The 17,617-nt window shown below is 45.0% G+C and overlaps 1 protein-coding gene across 2 annotated transcripts in view; it reads left to right on the top strand.

Annotated features, from left to right (window-relative positions):
• Positions 1 to 1,126: 1,126 nt before the first annotated feature.
• CDK18 (cyclin dependent kinase 18) overlaps positions 1,127 to 17,617 on the top strand; it is a 100,731-nt gene continuing 84,240 nt past the window's right edge. The window contains exon 1 of one of the 2 annotated variants that reach the window (XM_081009090.1): positions 1,127 to 1,267. The gene's annotated coding sequence lies outside the window, so the exon portion shown is untranslated. The remainder of the gene's footprint in view (positions 1,268 to 17,617) is intronic. The other variant, XM_081009089.1, reaches the window with a different exon arrangement.

Genomic DNA, 17,617 nt, shown 5'->3' with positions numbered 1-17,617 from the left:
TTGGGGAGGGACAAAGGGACCTCGGTCCCTAGGAATTGGCTCCTATGGCACTAGTGAATGAACGTAAATATGCCGGATTTACTTATAAGATAAACAAGCTATAGCTTAGGGCTCCACTCTCTTGACCCTCCCCCTCAAATTTCACTATTAATATACTTCTTCTGAATTGTATTTCAGTTCCACAATTACTTTGATAAAATGAATATTTTGTTATGTGCAAATGGCTTTAGATACCTATTAGGTCCACAAATTACCATATAGCATATAAAAGGTAAAGAGACCCCTGACCTTTAGGTCCAGTTGTGACCGACTCTGGGATTGCGGTGCTCATCTCACTTTATTGGCCGAGGGAGCCGGCGTACAGCTTCCGGGTCATGTGGCCAGCATGATTAAACCGCTTGTGGCAAACCAGAGCAGCACACAGAAACGCCGTTTACCTTCCCACCGGAGCAGTACCTATTTATCTACTTGCACTTTGAGGTGCTTTTGAACTGCTAGGTTGGCAGGAGCAGGGACCGAGCAACGGGAGCTCACGCCGTCGCAGGGATTCAAACCGCCGACCTTCTGATCAGCAAGTCCTAGGCTCTGTGGTTTAACCCACAGCGCCACCCGCATCCCTACCATATAGCATATATTCAACACAAAAAAGAGCGACAATTTGTTGTTGACAAAGGACAGCTGGACATATAAAGGACCCCATGACCTTCATCAAACCTAAATCTGGCCCTGGGCACTACCTGGATATTGGGGTTGGGGGGTGTTTTGAACCTGGGATCTTCTGCATGCAAAGATGATGCCCTGCCACCGAATCATAGAATTGTAGAGCTGGAAGATACCCCCAAGGATCATCTAGCCTGACCCCTGGAGCAAACGGTTCCACGAAAAGCAGCACCTGTTGAATTTCCGCCTTGCCGCTGACAACGCAGAGCGGCATCTCTAAAGCCGGGAGGGGGGGAGGCAGCCCCGCCCCCTCTGCAGCCTCAGCAAAAAACCCCAACACCCCAAAGCACCCCACGCCCGATGCCACCGAGCGACGGGGGAGGAGCCAGCGCCGCGCGAAGTCGGATTGGTCGCTCCCTAGCCGTGGCTCCGCCTCCTCCTGCCTCAGGTTGTCGCTGGAAACCAGAAGCCGCCAGTTCTGCTTTCTGCTCTCGGCCGGACGGTGAGGAACACCCGGGAGTCCCAGCCGGGGCGTGGAAGAAGGGCGAGACGCGTGGAAGCGGGGCTCGGGCGCTTTTCGAAGGGGAGCCCCTCGAAGCCGGAGCCGGTAAGCCCTCGCCGGCTCGTGCCCTGCGTGGCGCGCTTCTCTCTTTCAGTTCGGCGGCGCGGCAGTGTAAACAGAGCAAAGGTGGGGCGAGGAGGAGGAGGCTCCAGGAACAAGCGCCTTTTCTTTCAGGGCCCCCTTGGAGCTAAGCTCTCCAGCTTGCTCCTTCTCGGCTGCTCGCCTCTCAGGGGTGCGATTTTCGGTGGCTGTGTGTTGGGGCTCTCGAAGGGAAGAAAGTTCAGACCCCGGAGGAGACTCGGGGAACTAATTCGGTTTTGGGGAGAAGGCAGCAGCCCAAACACATCCTGGGATTTGAAGGTTAACCTCACCTCTGACCTCCCTGGGTCTAGGTTTTGACATGGCAGAAGGAAACTGTGAGCTGTCCCTCCATGAGGACTGGTGACAGATTCCTCCACACAGAAAGCTAGCCCGTTACTAAGGTAATACAAGGACCAGCCTTCTCTCTAATAGCTGGCTTTCTGTGTGCATGGAGTTATTTTGTAGGGAGCATGCAATCCTGTGCAGGGCCCACTTGCGGTTTGGAGTGTTCACAAGTTTATCCCTGTATCTTGTGTGTTTAAAAAGCCAGGCCATGCCCTGTGTTTATCTTTAGGTGCATGCTGGTTTATCTGAAATCTTTGATGCCTGCAAACCATTCAGATAGTGAAGTTGGACATTATGTAACCTGGGGAGTCTTGTGTTCACCTGGAAGCCTCCCATATCTTTTAAACCATATTATCCTGGCCTCCAGACCCCTTGAAGTGGACTTCTGTCAGGTACAAGCTTTGGCTTTTGTAGGAGAGGAGGAGGAGGAGGAGGGAAGGGAAGGAACTCTGCTTTGGAAATCCAGTATGAGATTCTTCAAGCCTATTCTTCAGAGGTTTCTGTTTTTCTCTGCTACCTGATGTAATGTCCAAGCAAGAGTTAATCTAAAAGATTAAGCACAATCTTTTGCTCATACAACATTCTGGATTCCTCCAGCATCTCCACTGTTTTTCTGAGTTCATGGAGCAACTATCTTTAAAATACTTATTTGGCATGGTTTTCTTCCATAGAGTTAAGAGATTCCCTAAGCAAGATGAGATAATGCATAAGACTGGAGCCACCTGCCTTGCCAGACTAGAATTTGTGCCAGGGGTGTTTAAACTGACCGTTCTCTCTAAGAAAACAAAAGGGAGAGTGACTTTTGCAGATGGATGAGCACAATACTGGCATTAATTGTGAAGGGGAAGACCTAGTACCTTGAAACTTCAGGCTTCTGGCATTGATTTTTAATTTTTAATTTCTTCCAGCCAAGTGAGTTGGAGTTGATTGGCATGTTGCTTTAGGGGTGATGAAATTGTTACTGTAAGGATGATGGGCTCTAATAAAGTTGAAGACAAGTATATAAGTATTAAGGAAGCTGGTGGAGCTGCTAGGCATTTTTAGCAGCTGACTTATAAAGGGACAGTGAAAAAAACCCCATGGGTGGCAGAACAGGAAATCTGTTCAAATGTGACCTTCCTTCCATCACAAAGGTTTTTTTTTTTTTAATAGTAATATTAGACTGCAAGCATTTTCTCCAGTGGACATTAGTATGTTCTGTTCTCATTTGTATTCATCATTCCCTTCAGCTGTAGGGATTTAGAGGAAGAAGCTGTGCCATTCAGAGATGGGGATGGTTCCACTTTCATATAGTCTTGGAGCGAGCACTTCATATGAAAGTATTCTGTAAAGAGCCAAGCTGTGCTGTTGCAAGCAACACCTTTTTCACTACTGTTGCTATGCTACACAGGTTGCCTAAAAGACTGTCTCCATTCTATTCCATCCCTTTCGTACATTTATCACAAGTCCTGAAATGGGAAGGGAGAGAGCAGGTGTGTGTTCAGTTCCTACAAGCATTCTATGAAGCTCTGACCCTTCTCTTGGCTTGTGCCTCTTGCAGGAGTGCATATTGCACGACGTTCCCAATGCCTTTTATATGTCCTTAAACTTTTGACTAGTCGGCTATTCATAGTGCACCAGCGTTTTTGAAATTTTCCATGAGTAGGAGCAGCTGCTACATTTAGTGTCTGTGGGGAAGAATCCACTTTGAACCTGACTAACTTGAAGGAAGGAAGTTAAAAAAACAGAACCGGTGGCATTTGTTAGTACACTGGAGGAATGTTGTTAGTCAAGGCTTATTGACACAATCAAATAGCAAAGGTTGTTCCCTCATAACTGATATCTTGGGGTGTTCATCCCTTGTTTACTCAAACAAAGAATTCCAGGTTCTTTTAGGTGTATTGCCCACAGAGCCACCTTTCTGACACTAGCATCATGGCTGCTTACCTGGACAGTGAGCAGGTTGGCAGGCCAACAGAGAGGCTGGTCCTATGGTGGCAGCACCAGTTTGGCTTTGCCAAGACTTCTGTTCTACCCTGACTCTCCATTTGTACCATCCAAGTAAATGCCAGTGGTGCCAGTGTCAGGACAAGGGCACCACAGCACTGTGTTGGCCACTCTTGAGTTACCCTGCTTCGTACTCTGACAAAATTCTTGATGCTACTGTGTTTTTCTGTGAATGCTATGTAACGTGGAATCTCTCTTGTTAGAGATTATTGGGTGACCACCTAGTCTCTGCTCATCAGATGTCTCTCATTGAATGTAACTGATCTGTAGAAAATACTCTATGACCTGAAAATGCACATACTTCTGCAACCCAAGAAAATCTTTAATAATTTGTTTTTAAAAATACGCTGCTGCAGTAGTAGTAGTAGGTTTCTTGAATTAGCAAGGGGTTGGACTAGATTAGCATTTCCCAACCTGTGTCCATGAGCTTCATTCAGGTGGTCCACGATGTGTCTGTATTAAATATTCACATTGATTTATAATTGAATTTTTATTGCTTCTTTTATTTGCTGTGATACAATAAAATGCAATTTGAATTCAGGTTGTAAAACAACAAAATACAATATAAGAAATAAAAGAAGCAATAAAAATTCAATTTAAATCATGCGACATCTATTACTGCACATTACAATTGCTACAGCAGGCAGGGAAATCATTAAGTGGTCTGCCAAGACGCTTAGCAATTTTCATGTTGCCATTGGAAGGGGGGAAAGTTTGGGTACCACTGGATTAAATGAACTTTAAGGTCCCCCCAACTATATTATATTATTATTGGTGTGGGTACAAAAGGTCTTCCTGGGAATTATGGACTTTCTGCCAGTTTATTTCAATCTGCAATTCTTCTCTTGAACGTAGCAATAAAGAAGCTGAAGTGAGGTGAGTCCAGAGACTTTTATATCCCAGGGTAGTTAATTCCATAAGATACTGTTCTTGGGGGATGCCCTTAAGAATGTGGATTTGAACCTGCAGCCCCTCACTGATAATCTGCACTGTAGAAGAGGCATTTCCCCTGTATAATCTATCTGTGTGAGCAAAAGTAAGAGAAGGGCAAATTGGGGAGTTATCACTAGTTATTTGGGGGGGGGGGCAGATCAATATATTGGGTAGAGATGCAAATAGTGTAGGTTAAAGGTGCCAAGAGAGAGTCCCTGTTCTTCTGAATAAATTCAGAATTGGACTACAGTGCATAATATATCAGCTGGCAGTCTTGCTCTTGCACATCTATTCAGGCAAGATTGAAAACTTGCCCTGTGGGCTACTGTGCGACATCCAGTTACAGTGCTTTCCTTATATTAAGAGAGCTGTGGCTGCACATTCTTATGAGCAATTTAGAACACGGCAACCACTTGTGCCGCTATAACTTATTTTAGAATCTGGATTGTTTCAGTTTCTGACATTTTAGCTGCCACAATGCAAATTTGATTGGTTTTAAGTATTGGTGGTATCACCCTCTAGCAGCTAGCTCCAAGGTCCCTCATGCAAGGCAGCTCATCCACTCTAAACCACAAAGGAAAATTACTGCCCACAGAATAAAAACAAGGCCCTGAGGCATATGAATTTGCTTGAAGTTTCAAGTGGAGCTTCAGAATAGAGATAGAAGTCGAATGCTGACCTTGCCAGTCTTAGGGCAGTGTTGTGTCCTTCAAATTCTTTTTTCCTTGTGGCCTGCGACCTTGGACCCTTTCCCTTTCTCTTTTGAAAAACTCCAAATGGCAAAACATTATGTATCCCTGATGAAAGAAAAACTTTTGGTTGTTCTTCTGGCCATTGAGTTTAATTTATAATCAATCTATGGAGGTGTACTTGATAGCTTTAGCTGTAAAACCCGTGCTTGCAGTTTGAGAAAAGAATATTATCTTTTTCATGCAAAAAAAAATAATCTCATTTTTGTCATCTTCAATGTCATTTTGCCTTCCTGGAAACAGATATATTAGCATGCAGGACACTATGGAAAAGCACATTTTCCTTCTGGCTTTGTTACACACATCAGACTTTGGTCAGCTAAAAGGCAGGACTTCCTGAAGTTCACAAAGCTCTCAGTGGAGCAAAATATCCCTATCATGGTCGAAGTTATTCTTGATACCTTCCAGGTGCAGTACTGTAATAACATTGTTCATAAGAACAGTTGCTTGAGTTATGTGAAAAATTGTAGGGAGAAAGCTTCCCCTTGTCTCCTTCAGTACTTTAAAAAAAAACTCCTATTGAGAGTCCCTTAAAAGTAGTTCCTGCTAGCCTGGCTTTCTTTCACAGTGCCAAAATTGAGTTATAGGGAGAAGTCAGAAGTAAAGCCAGGAAGTCAGACCGAAAAAGCAAGGCCCAGAGGAATGAACACAATGTGGCCTAGATCACACTAAGCCAAATCTTACTTAGTGCAACTGTGCATGTCTCCAGAGAGGAGATAATGCTTCATCCCTGGCTGCCTTCCTGATATGCTGCCATGAGCTAAGCCAGGGGTCAGCAACCTTTTTCAGCCGTGGGCCGGTCCACTGTCCCTCAGACCATGTGGTGGGCTGGACTATATTTTGGGGGGGGGGATGAACGAATTCCTATGCCCCACAAATAACCCAGAGATGCATTTAAAATAAAAGGACACATTCTACTCATGTAAAAACACGCTGATTCCCAGACCGTCCGCAGGCTGGATTGAGAAGGCAGTTGGGCCGCATCCAGTCCACGGGCCTTAGGTTGCCTACCACTGAGCTAAGCCATGGTTTATTGAGTTGTCTGAGCAGATGCTCTCAGTTTGCCCCCTCCAGACAAACCTTGAGCTAGAAAGAGCAAACCTTGGTCACAGCTCGAAGTTTGTCTGGAACAGCAGCATTCTAAGTTAAACCATGGCTTAGATCACAGTAACATCACAACAGGAGGACCAGAGAAGTAGCAAATCAACTGCAATCACCTCTCCAAGGAACCACACACTTGCACATTTGTACTAAGGTTTGGCTTAGGATGGCTTGATTTGTGTGATGTGTGAATCAGACCAGTATAGATTCTTTATTAAGTGTGTTGGGCACCCAGTACTTGACCCCATTTTTCATCTAGTATCTATCTAGTAAAAGGAAAAACAAATGATTGAAGTGCTCTTCTGGTTCCCCCCACCCCAGGAAATTGGAATCTGTTTGTGCAATCTGCCTATTGAATCTGTCCCTTATCCCCTTATTAATGTGCAGTGCCCTTTTTTGCAAAGGGAAATGAGAAACAGAAAACTGCCTGGTGGCTGCTGTCAATGAAAGTGCCGGGATTTCAATCCAGCAAGCAATTAGGCTTTGCAGAACTGTAGGTAATCATCTAAAAATTCCATTCAAGATTCCTTTTTAAGGTGGCACCCCCCCCCTTGTCATGTCTGTTGCATCCTCCACTTGCTCCAACCCTACAGCCTTTGCTCTGGGGGCATTGTGAAGCTTTTCTTACTGAAGTATAACATCTACATTGGATATTGGAAAGAACAAATGCACTAGAAGCCTTATCATTTGTACCAGTTCCTTGCAATATCTCATTATCTGCATTAGACATCTACTTTTGGAATGTCTAACTTTTTTGAGACCCCAGTACTATGAATGATTCTGAGCATACAAAGAGTAAAATTTGGCTTGGTAGTGAATGGCTGCATCATCACTCACATATGATTCTATGATTCTATAGGAGTGCTCTGATGGTGTTTCCTGCTTGGCAGGGGTTGGACTCGATGGCCCTTGTGGTCTCTTCCAACTCTATAATTCTATGATTCTATGATTCTATTCTATGATTCTATATTTGGGAATAATCTGAGGGTGCTACTTTCAGAAGTCCCTGAGCCCTGAATTGGAAAGCTAAAGCCAATGGAAAGGAATTTGCTCAAGCCCTCCATATGAGCCTGAGCACTCTTGAGTCTCAGATAGGGGGTATGTGCACCTTGTCCCAGAAATATGAAACCCAATCCAGATCTTAGAGGTATTTCTAGATGGTGGACTTGTCACATATAATGAATGCTCATTTGGTGTGTCTTGCCCTCAGAAGCCACACAAGGATTATGCCAGTCCTCTTGCTGAGCCTTGCTACTTTGATACTCCTAGCAGCAGAACACAGACTTTCAGAATTAGGTGGCACAATCCCAAACAGCACTGGTTGCTCCAAAACTCAGCAGGGATGAGTGCCTCTTTCTTGTTGCACCTCTCCACAAACACACACACATATGCACATGTTGTTTGGGGGCACAGTCTAGGGTCTTTTGCACTGAGCCCCAGATTTTCTTTCTCATCGCCTTTTTTAAAAAATGCTTACAGGGTTGCTAGGCATGACACAAAGTGCTGTGACCCCCAGCTACAGACACCCCAAATTAATTTGCTCAAGAGACCTAAATCTGCACTATACATATAAGTTAGTACATGCATTTCCCTACCCCCATCTTCATATTTGTGTCATGGGCCTGTGCTCTGAGACTTTTCAGTATCTAGCAATGGCTCTTTGTGTGGACTCTCTGACTCGCTCTCTAACACACACACACACACACACAGAGAGAGAGAGAGAGAGAGAGAGATTATTGCTTAGCAATACAGTTAAATTTATTTTCTAGATTTCCATAAGTGAGTGGGAGAAACTGGTGTTCATAACTGTCTTATCTTCTTGGCTTCTACAGGGGCCAGAGGGCAGCAGATGCTTTATTTCACTATCCCTGCATTCTGTAAACAATGAAGCAGTCAATATGCTTTTCTGGCACCTGCCTCCCTGCACAGACATTCATGTTGTATGGATTATTTCCAGAACATGTCTGGAACTAACCACACTCAGGCAGAGAGATGAGTAGGGCCAAAGTTGTGACAGTCTCTTTTTCAGATGTGGGGAGTGGGCATTGGAGGGCTTGTGAGGCAAAGCAAAGGATGCTGTGTCCTGGACTTGGCTGTTTCATATCTGCACACCTTGATGCACTTAATTCATTTCAGACAGACAGGGAAGTAAATCTAGATGTACAGTCAGGACTAAGGAATTAGGTAAGGTTTTGATCTAATCTTTCTGAAAAAAGCAGAAGTGAGAAAAGGCATGTGGTTCTTGAAGACAGCAGCACATCAAAGGCATCCACTAGAGAAGCACAATAGAGAAATGTTCTTATGAAACAGGTGAGAGATTAGATAAAAGAGGAACAGAGGGAATTGTGATGGGTGCACAGAAAAGGCTAGCCTAAATCAGTCTAGCTATTATATACAATGTCAGCTGCCAGAGCATTGCCTGGTACAATTGAAATAGCTCCAGATGAGACATAAGGTCAAATGATATGTGATGGTGTAGTTATGTTTGTTGTTCATGTGCCTGCTCTATTCATCTACAAAGCAGTGCACGGGGTCTATTTTTAATATAAAAATGGATATTTGGGTGAGGGGAATTTAATTCTCCTGTGCCTTAGCTGCTGTCTCCCCAGACAATCCCCCTGCCCACTAGATGTCATTACCATGTGCTTTTTGGAACATCAGCATTTGCATTATAGAAGCAAGGAGCTTTGTGTCTGGCATAGAGTCCAGCATCCTATGTTGCTCCATTTCATCTTTCTCCTCTTAATCTCTGTTTCAACCTGTATTGCTGCATAGATAAGTTTGAAAACATGTCTGCAGAAGCCAAACTCAATTCACAAACTGCAAGGAGACTGAGCAAGACTTTTGATGGACTGGGCAGAAGGTGGAGCTCAAGTGCTCTGCTAGGTCCTCATTTCAGCAGAAGACTGCAGTGGTGGGGGGGGTGAGGACACCCAATCAAACTCACTGGTGGAGGTTAGGTTTGGTTCAAAATGTGCCCCTGGAGTGGTGGTGAACTTTGGAATTTGCCATTCAGAGAACAATCCAAACCCCTGACCAGCAGAGGGATGGTTCAGTGAAGTGGTGGGTCCACATCCACAGCCCTGCTTCAAAGCTGGTTGAAGGGGGGAATGTCTCTTTGCCACACCAGCTCCCAGGCTGCTACAGTCAAGAGCCCCAAATCATAACAGAAGGATCCAGTGGATCCTATGCCAACCCCATAACACCCGGTTCCAGGTCTGTCCACTGGCTGCTGCCAGCAGGGATACCATCAGCAGTAGTTTCCATCCACCATTTGGATGGGTGCCTTCCTCATCATCAGAATTTCTTCTCTAGCAGGAGCAGCAGCAACAACAACAACAACAACAACAACAACAACAACAACAACAACAACATAGCCAGGCAGAGCCCAATCCAAACTCTCTCCAGTGTGACAGATTGTGGAGGTTTGATTGCTTTGTCACCCAGTTCCAATTATTTGCTGCCTAGATGGGAAAACAGGAATTGGCTTAATATTTCCATCCTTTCCCAGGGAGTGGGGAACTGGATCTGGCCAGCAGTTCTCCCACTGTCGGTGGACCACTTTGTCAGGTGGACAGGGCCGAGTTTAAGCAAAAGTATGTCTGGCCTGCTCTCACACCTAATCTGATCCCAGCTGCTTCTGTAATCTGGGTGTCAAAGGATCCTACCTTATGCTTTGTCACCTTCTCTCAGGATTACTTGGAGCTTACTCAAGTGTTCAGGAAACACATGGGCATTCCTCCTGAAACCGTGCTGCCACTCAGAATGCATGTGGGAGATGACATGTTCAAATGTTTCCTTAACACAAAACCATCACTTGCTTCCCCATATATGGAAAGCTTGCATGTCCGAGAAAAGGTAATCCAAGACCTTTATCCCAGTGTGTTAGTTTTCTACCTGCAGGGAGTTCTTTATGTGGGAAAATCTGGCATTCTTAACTATGAAATACCAGTGAGCTTCTTTCCCTGCTTTCCCCACCACTGCTGCTTGCATTGGATCCTCTCAGAAATAAACCAGGCTATTCCCCAGAAAATAGCTTGCCTTATTTCTGAGCTAATCCTCCTTCTACCTAACTCCATCCCTGTGAGCTTCGACATGCCCTCCCCTTTCCACTTAAATCTAGAAGCAGAAAGGATTCTGGAGCAGAGGGAGGAGAGGCAGGCCTACAGCAATGAGACTCTGGGAGGAAATTACATTTCCTTAGGGCAGGGGTAGGCAATCTAAGGCCCGGGGGCCAGATGCGGCCCAATCGCCTTCTCAGTCCGGCCTGCAGACAGTCCGGGAATCAGCGTGTTTTCACATGAGTAGAATGTGTCCTTTTATTTAAAATGCATCTCTGGGTTATTTGTGGGGCACAGGAATTCGTTGTTTTTTTCTTTCCTTTTTTTCAAAATATAGTCCGGCCCACCACATCTTCTGAGGACCGGCCCACGGCTGAAAAAGGTTGCTGACCCCTGCCTTAGGGCTACTTCCTTAGAAGTAGAGGTAAAACAATTTCTCTAAGATGTGTGATAGGATCTTAGATGGAATTGTGTCTCTCAGTGCTCGGCTTCCAACAACCATCTCTGTGCCAGATCCACAGCTTGTCTTCCTTCCTTTGGAGATCTCCCCAAGCCCTAGCCTGAGTATCTTTCAGAAACAGTGTAAAATTATTCTCTTTGCTTTGGAGAGGGGATATATAAGCTGGTAAGAGGACTCTAGGTTTTGGCATTTGTTATTAGCGATGGTGGCGTTTGCTGATTTTTAATTCTGTTATAATGAACTAGCTTAATTTTTGTTGTTATTGATTATTGTCAGACATTTTGTTCACAACTAGGGAACCACTTCACTATGCTGAAGATTATTGGGGGGGGGACAACTAGTTAACGGATGTTTTCTCTAATTTAAAGAACAAGGAGTGCATTTTAACCAACTCTCTTAACATGAGTGGAAATATGTTCACATCTGAAAATATTTAATGCAGATTTCTCTTGGTGTGTTAGTTTTATACCTAACATTATAGTCTCTCTTATCCTTTTATGATCAAGGTAAATAGCATCTGGTGTGGGGGATTGTTCTTGCTAGGATGTTTCTGAGTGTGTGTGTGTGTGTGTGTTCGCGTATGTGTCTGGGCTATTTCTGTACACTAGAAGTGATTTTGAATTTGCTGTGGCAAAAGACTCCTTCACATTTCATGCATATCCCTGGCATACACAGTTTATAGGTGTGTGTATCTCCTGTGTACCTCTCAGTGTGTTAGAGTCATACCATGGGTACACTGTGTATTCATGCCAAAGAAATCAGTGAATGATCCTGAATTTCCACAGCGTGTGTATGTACACATAGATAAGGGTAAACAAAAAGCGTGTATGCCTCTTTCCACTTGAAATATACAGCATTACAGACATTTCACAAATTTATGTAACGTGGAGCATTCCTAATATTTGGTCAAAGCCAGGGGCGCAGCTGAATCTCTTGTTAAGTGATTAATAATTGTTGCACAGGACTAAGGAATTATTAACTGTGATTTGCTGAGCATGCCCAAAGCCCCCTTCCCCCTGTAAGATGCATGTTACAGTATATTGACTTCTGCCAGAAATTGCTGTAATGGCTCTTATCAAACCCAGTTTGTACATTCAGTTTATGTTACAGTTTACATATAGGACTCCAAAGATTTCTCAAACTACTTAGGCTGAATTAGTCCTATTTTACTTTAGAAGAATTTTTTTTCTTTACAAAGTCCCAACATCTTGTGTATCATCATACAATAGAGCAATTGTGCAATTTTGGTAATGGAATATAGCTTTTTGTGTGTTTGAGCTATGGAGAAAGGGGTGTGCGTGCTCACCAGTAATTGTACAGTTGTGTATTTGTAAATAGCATTGGTTTCAGTGGTCATTACTGCAAATAGAAAATTCAATGGGACCTAAGAAACTCATTTGTTTAGCTTTTGTGTTTCCCAGCTTGTGTATTAAAGACGTGTGTCAGGAAGCAGCTGCAATATGACCAAAGTCCATCATTGTAATGTTGAAAAAACTAGCCGCAAACCTTTATGCATTTATTCTCTCTCCATGCCCCCAACACTTGTGCTCCATCTTTCACTAATGAAAACTGAAAGCAGCTTGCAGTGCTTTTTGTAAAAATAAAATTACAGCTAAGACCAAGACCAAGAACAAATATAATAAAAACAGGCAATTAAACAACGTATCATTACAAGATCCTTGTAAATTTCAGTCCAAACAATCAAACATGACAAGAAGTCAAAAGATAACAGGAAAAGTATCCTGATCATTGGAGCATGGGTACAATGTAGCCAGAATGGTTGCAGAAGAATTGATACTTAGAATTTTTGCCGGGATGCGGTTTTCTGAAAATTTCCATGCTGAGCTTATCCTTAGCAATTCCCCCCGTAATTATCATTTTTCTCTTTGATCTGCACAAGAACTGGATTTTTTTATTACACCCCTAAAGTAAGCAGCTGCATATAACAATACATATAAACTGTATATAAACACGTATTAATACTTACAAAATTACCCTCAGAAATATACAACCATGTAGGGCATTATTTTTTCATATGTATTATACTTCTAATATACATAATATATATATGTGTGCCTGTATGACAATAAGTGAGCAGCTCTTTCATAAGTGGGTGATTCAAACAAGGGGCAATTCAATCCAGTCAAAACTTGATTTCCATGTATAAATCCATGTAAAACAGATTCTTCTTCCATCCGTAACTTTAATGTATTATTATTAATGTAACGTAATTTATAATAAGATGGCAATATTTTGAGGGGGCAACCCTTTCCTCTGTGTTTAGACTCTGAGGAACAAACATGTTTTTACTTTATAGTGCACCAATTGCAATCTGAGAAGCACACACAAACTGTGAAATTTAGTGATTTCTAAGCTGGATGGAGTCTCCATGGAGACTGAAATGTTTCTGTACTGGTTTCTGTATGTTCCAGTCTTTCATGCCTCATTAGTGTCCATTTTGTTGAAGAGTAATTATGGCAGCAGAGATTCACACATGATATTCAGCAGCGTTGAAAGTTATTTTAGGTTTATTTGCATGTTACATTGTGGCGGAAACTAGTGTTTATGTATGAAGCCGTGAATTGGTCATCAAAATTTTGAAGGGGGGGAGGCCATAAGGGAAAGGAAGGTACAGTGAACCAGAAACCAAGTGTCACCAAACCATGGTTGAACTCATGAAAGTGTGACTCTAACCACTACTTCCCTTGGCAAAAGTGTTATTTCTTCAAGCTTTGTCTGAAAGCATCAAAGGCGGATGCTTGATGCCCCTGTCTGATTGGAGGCAGTTTTTATCCCTGAGTGTCATCTCTACATTTCTCAGTGCATTTATCTTTTTTCATGATTAGACACCTCATTTCCACAAACCTTTAGACATGATAGCAAATACCAGTTTAGAAGCTTTAATTTACAAAGCTGTCATATAGGTCTAAAAATGATGTCTGTGTGTCAGAGTGAGTTCCCATGTCCCGGTCTGCTTTGCTTTCCTCATATATCTACTTCCATCTCTGTCACAAAACCTTCTAGTTCTCAGTTATCAAACAAGGTAAAGTTCCTGTTTTATTTTTCCACTAAGAAGTTTGTCCCTAATCATGAATGCTGCACCCGGATGAAAATGGTGAATATGCATAATTGTGTATTAAATACTTGGGATTGCTTCTCTGCTGGTGTGTAAAATTCTTGAATCTCGGTCTGAAACTTGAAGCATCCGTGTTGCTATGGAAGCAGTCTGACATATCCTCCAAAGTCAGTGATGTTACCCAAACACCCAACCCAGGTATATGTGCTCCCACACAGATTCTGATATGGTGAGCAGCACCCAGCATGAACTGAAAATGCACTCCAGAATCCTCTGTTCCTCATTAATAAGTTGCACGGCAAACAGACCCAACCAAAAGGCCTGATTTCCCTTTCTGCATTGTAGTAGGTTATGCTCTGAGTATATACAGTCATACACCACCTGGATTGCTCAGTTGGTTAGAGCATAGTGCTGATAATGCCAAGTTTGCAGGTTCGATCCCTGTATGGAACAGCTGCATTGCAGGGGGTTGGACTAGATGATCCTTAGGGTCCTTTTAAGCTCTACAATTCTATGATTAAATCCATAATTAAACCAATTGGACAGTGTAGCACATACATATGTGACTATAATGCATTGATGATTTAATGATTTTAGAGCATCAGGCTCATGTCATCAGCAGTGTTCTTTACAATAATAAAAGTAGATTACACATTCTTCTGAAACTTTCACAGGCAATGAATGTTTTGAGTGGGGGTTGTGTTCCTGACACCTGCACACACTGGCAGAGCATGTGTATGCCTGCCCTGCCCCGTTATGACCCCTGCCTCACCCCCTTTTCCAGCCACTTCCGGGTTGTGGTGATGCACACATGCACAACCACACATGCTTTGAACGCATGCAAAAATGTTGTTGCCTGTACTCAGAATACTGTAATGCAGTGTTCTTTAACCTTGAATCCCCAGATGTTTTGGAACTGCAGCCAGTAGCAGATTTAGGGGAGCGCAATCAGTTTGGTTGCACTGAGCACAGAACCCAAAGGGATACCACAACTGTTATTAGGAATGGAGTGCAAGAGGTGGGGGGCACCAAATTTTGGCATTGCACAGAGCACCGCTGAAATAACCCCATGTGGGTTATCTTCCCTCTTCTAACTGGGGGAGAGAAGGCTCACTCAACCTGTTTATGTGGGCTCTAGGCTGCATAAGGAGACTCTAGGCCAGGGGTCAGCAACATTTTTCAGCCATGGGCCGGTCCACCATCCCTCAGACCACGTGGTGGGCCGGACTATATTTTTTTTTGGGGGGGGGGGATGAATGAATTCCTATAACCCAGAGATGCATTTTAAATAAAGTACACATTCTACTCATGTAAAAACACGCTGATTCCCAGACCATCCACAGGCCGGATTGAGAAGGCCCCCAGGCCTTAGGTTGCCTACCTCCTCTAGGCTGCTTTGAATGCAAATAAAACCAAGATCTTGAGTACTTACATAGAGGAGGCGATGACAGCAGGACAAAAACTTGACAGCCTTAGATGGAAACTGCAGAATCTGCCTTAATCCTGGGCTTTTCAGTCAAGGGGGAAGCAAAGGTCCAGCAAATGTAAGGCTGGAAGCCTGGAAAGTTGAGTTTGAAGAGATCCCTCCAGCTCTGAGGGCAAACCACACATGTGCACTCTGAAGGTAGTCATGTGTTTTGAAGGGGAAATACTTTTGAGCTTTTGAAAGAAGAAATTTGTTGCTCTTATGAAAAAGGAGTTTCTCTTTATAGAAAGAAGAGCACCCCCATTTGCAAGCAGTACAGTGGTACCTCAGGTTACATACGCTTCAGGTTACACACTCCGCTAACCCAGAAATAGTGCTTCAGGTTAAGAACTTTGCTTCAGGATAAGAACAGAAATCGGGCTCCAGCGGCGCAGCAGCAGCAGGAGGCCCCATTAGCTAAAGTGGTGCTTCAGGTTAAGAACAGTTTCAGGTTAAGAACAGACCTCCGGAACGAATTAAATACTTAGCCTGAGGTACCACTGTATTATCCCTAGCATGAAAATAAATACCCCAGCCCAGCAAATTTCTACCTTAATTCTTCTCCTGACTCGTATCTGGACCTCCCTCCGTGCGTATCTGTCAGAGTTGCTTCCAGATCCTAGCTCACAGAGGATCACGCTAGCCAGCGATCATTAAATAAAAGTCTTTATTGAGTTACAGTTTCCATTCTCAAGCTGCTGCGTGCAACCCTACGTCTAATGGTTAGATCGGCGAAGCTCCATCTGAGTCTCCGCCCCTTGTACACCAACTTAATATCCTAGCCTTGCTCCACCTTTTCCGCCTGACTGTTCTTCTCTGGGTCCCTCTGCCCCCCGGGGTCTCTTCCTTCCGGGATTCCTCTGACGCTGACGCTGACCCCCCTGACTCTTCTCCCTCCTTTCGGCGGGCTTTAGGACCTGGCTCCCTTTCCGGGCTGCCTACTGCGCCACCTTCCTGTGCATTTGAACTTGTCGCGCGCGCCCAACCTTCCACCTTCCGTCTGACCGTTTCTTCGCTCCCCGATGGAGGTGTGGCCACTCCTGACTCGTGCCCTCCCCCCTGTTGTGAGCTGCCAGCGCTTGATCCCTGGCGCCCTTCCTCTTCCCTGCTCTCTGGCGGTGACGCTGGTCCCGATTTCCAACTGCTCCCCTCTGAGTCCCCTCTGGCTCTATCTTCCTGGGGTGTCCCCCTAGGCTCCCCCCTTGCCCTGGCCACTGGTGCTCCTTTCTGTGAATCTTCTGATTCACTGGAAAGACTCGGAGATCTCGGGTCGTCGTCATCACTCATCTTTTCTTCTGCCTCCTCCCCCTCGCTCTCTGTTTCCTCCCTTGCCCTTGCCTCTGCTCCTGAACCCCTGACATCCATCCCCCCCTCGAAGCCCCCTCTTCCCCCCTCCCCTCCTTCCGGTGCGGGATCTGGGTGCTGCTGTGTCAGGGGGACGAATGTCGGATACAGTTCGCTTCCCGTGGCGGGCCGCCATCCGAAGTCTTCCGGTTCTTCCTCCCTGCTCTCGTTGACGACGGTCACCTCCGCTTCCATCTCTGTGCCGCCGTGCTCGAAACCCGGGTCGTCCCCGAAAACGTCCATGTCCGTCTCTCCCTCGTTGCCTTCTGGAGACGTTGCTCGTCCTGGACCCTCCAGCCACCTTCTGCGGAACTGCTCCTCTGGTCGATCATCCCACCAATACGAGGGTTCTGAAGCAGATCCCGAGGGTGACCCCTCCGGGGAACGGGCGTCTCGTGTCGGTTCCTCGTCCGAGTCGAACCCCCGGAACGTGCTGGCTGAAAGCGTGGGCGTGAAAAGCCAGTCGTCGAAAAAGTCTGCTGGCATTGGCCTGTGTGGGAAGAGGGCATGAAACTCTTCTTTGAGCAGAGGTTCGTCTAAAGCGTAGCCCGGCACCCAGCTGTTGGCACTGGCCGGGGTGCCCTCCTTGGCGAGAAGGTATTCTACCCCCTCTTCCCCCCATCTGGAGTCCAAAATCTCCGTGACTTCGTTGATGCGCTCCTCCTGTGCCACTCCCCCTTGCCCGGTTCTCTCTCGGAGCGGACCCGGTGCCGTTCCTGGTTCCTGAAACCTGTGAGGTGCCTTGTAGGGAGTGAGCACCGATCTGTGGAACACCGGATGCATTCTGGAACCCT

Source organism: Podarcis pityusensis (genome assembly GCF_964106645.2).
Source record: "Podarcis pityusensis genome assembly, chromosome: 6".
Taxonomy (NCBI): domain Eukaryota; kingdom Metazoa; phylum Chordata; class Lepidosauria; order Squamata; family Lacertidae; genus Podarcis; species Podarcis pityusensis.
The sequence above is the reverse complement of the archived record's forward strand: the minus strand, read 5'-3'. Positions and strand labels throughout refer to the sequence as shown.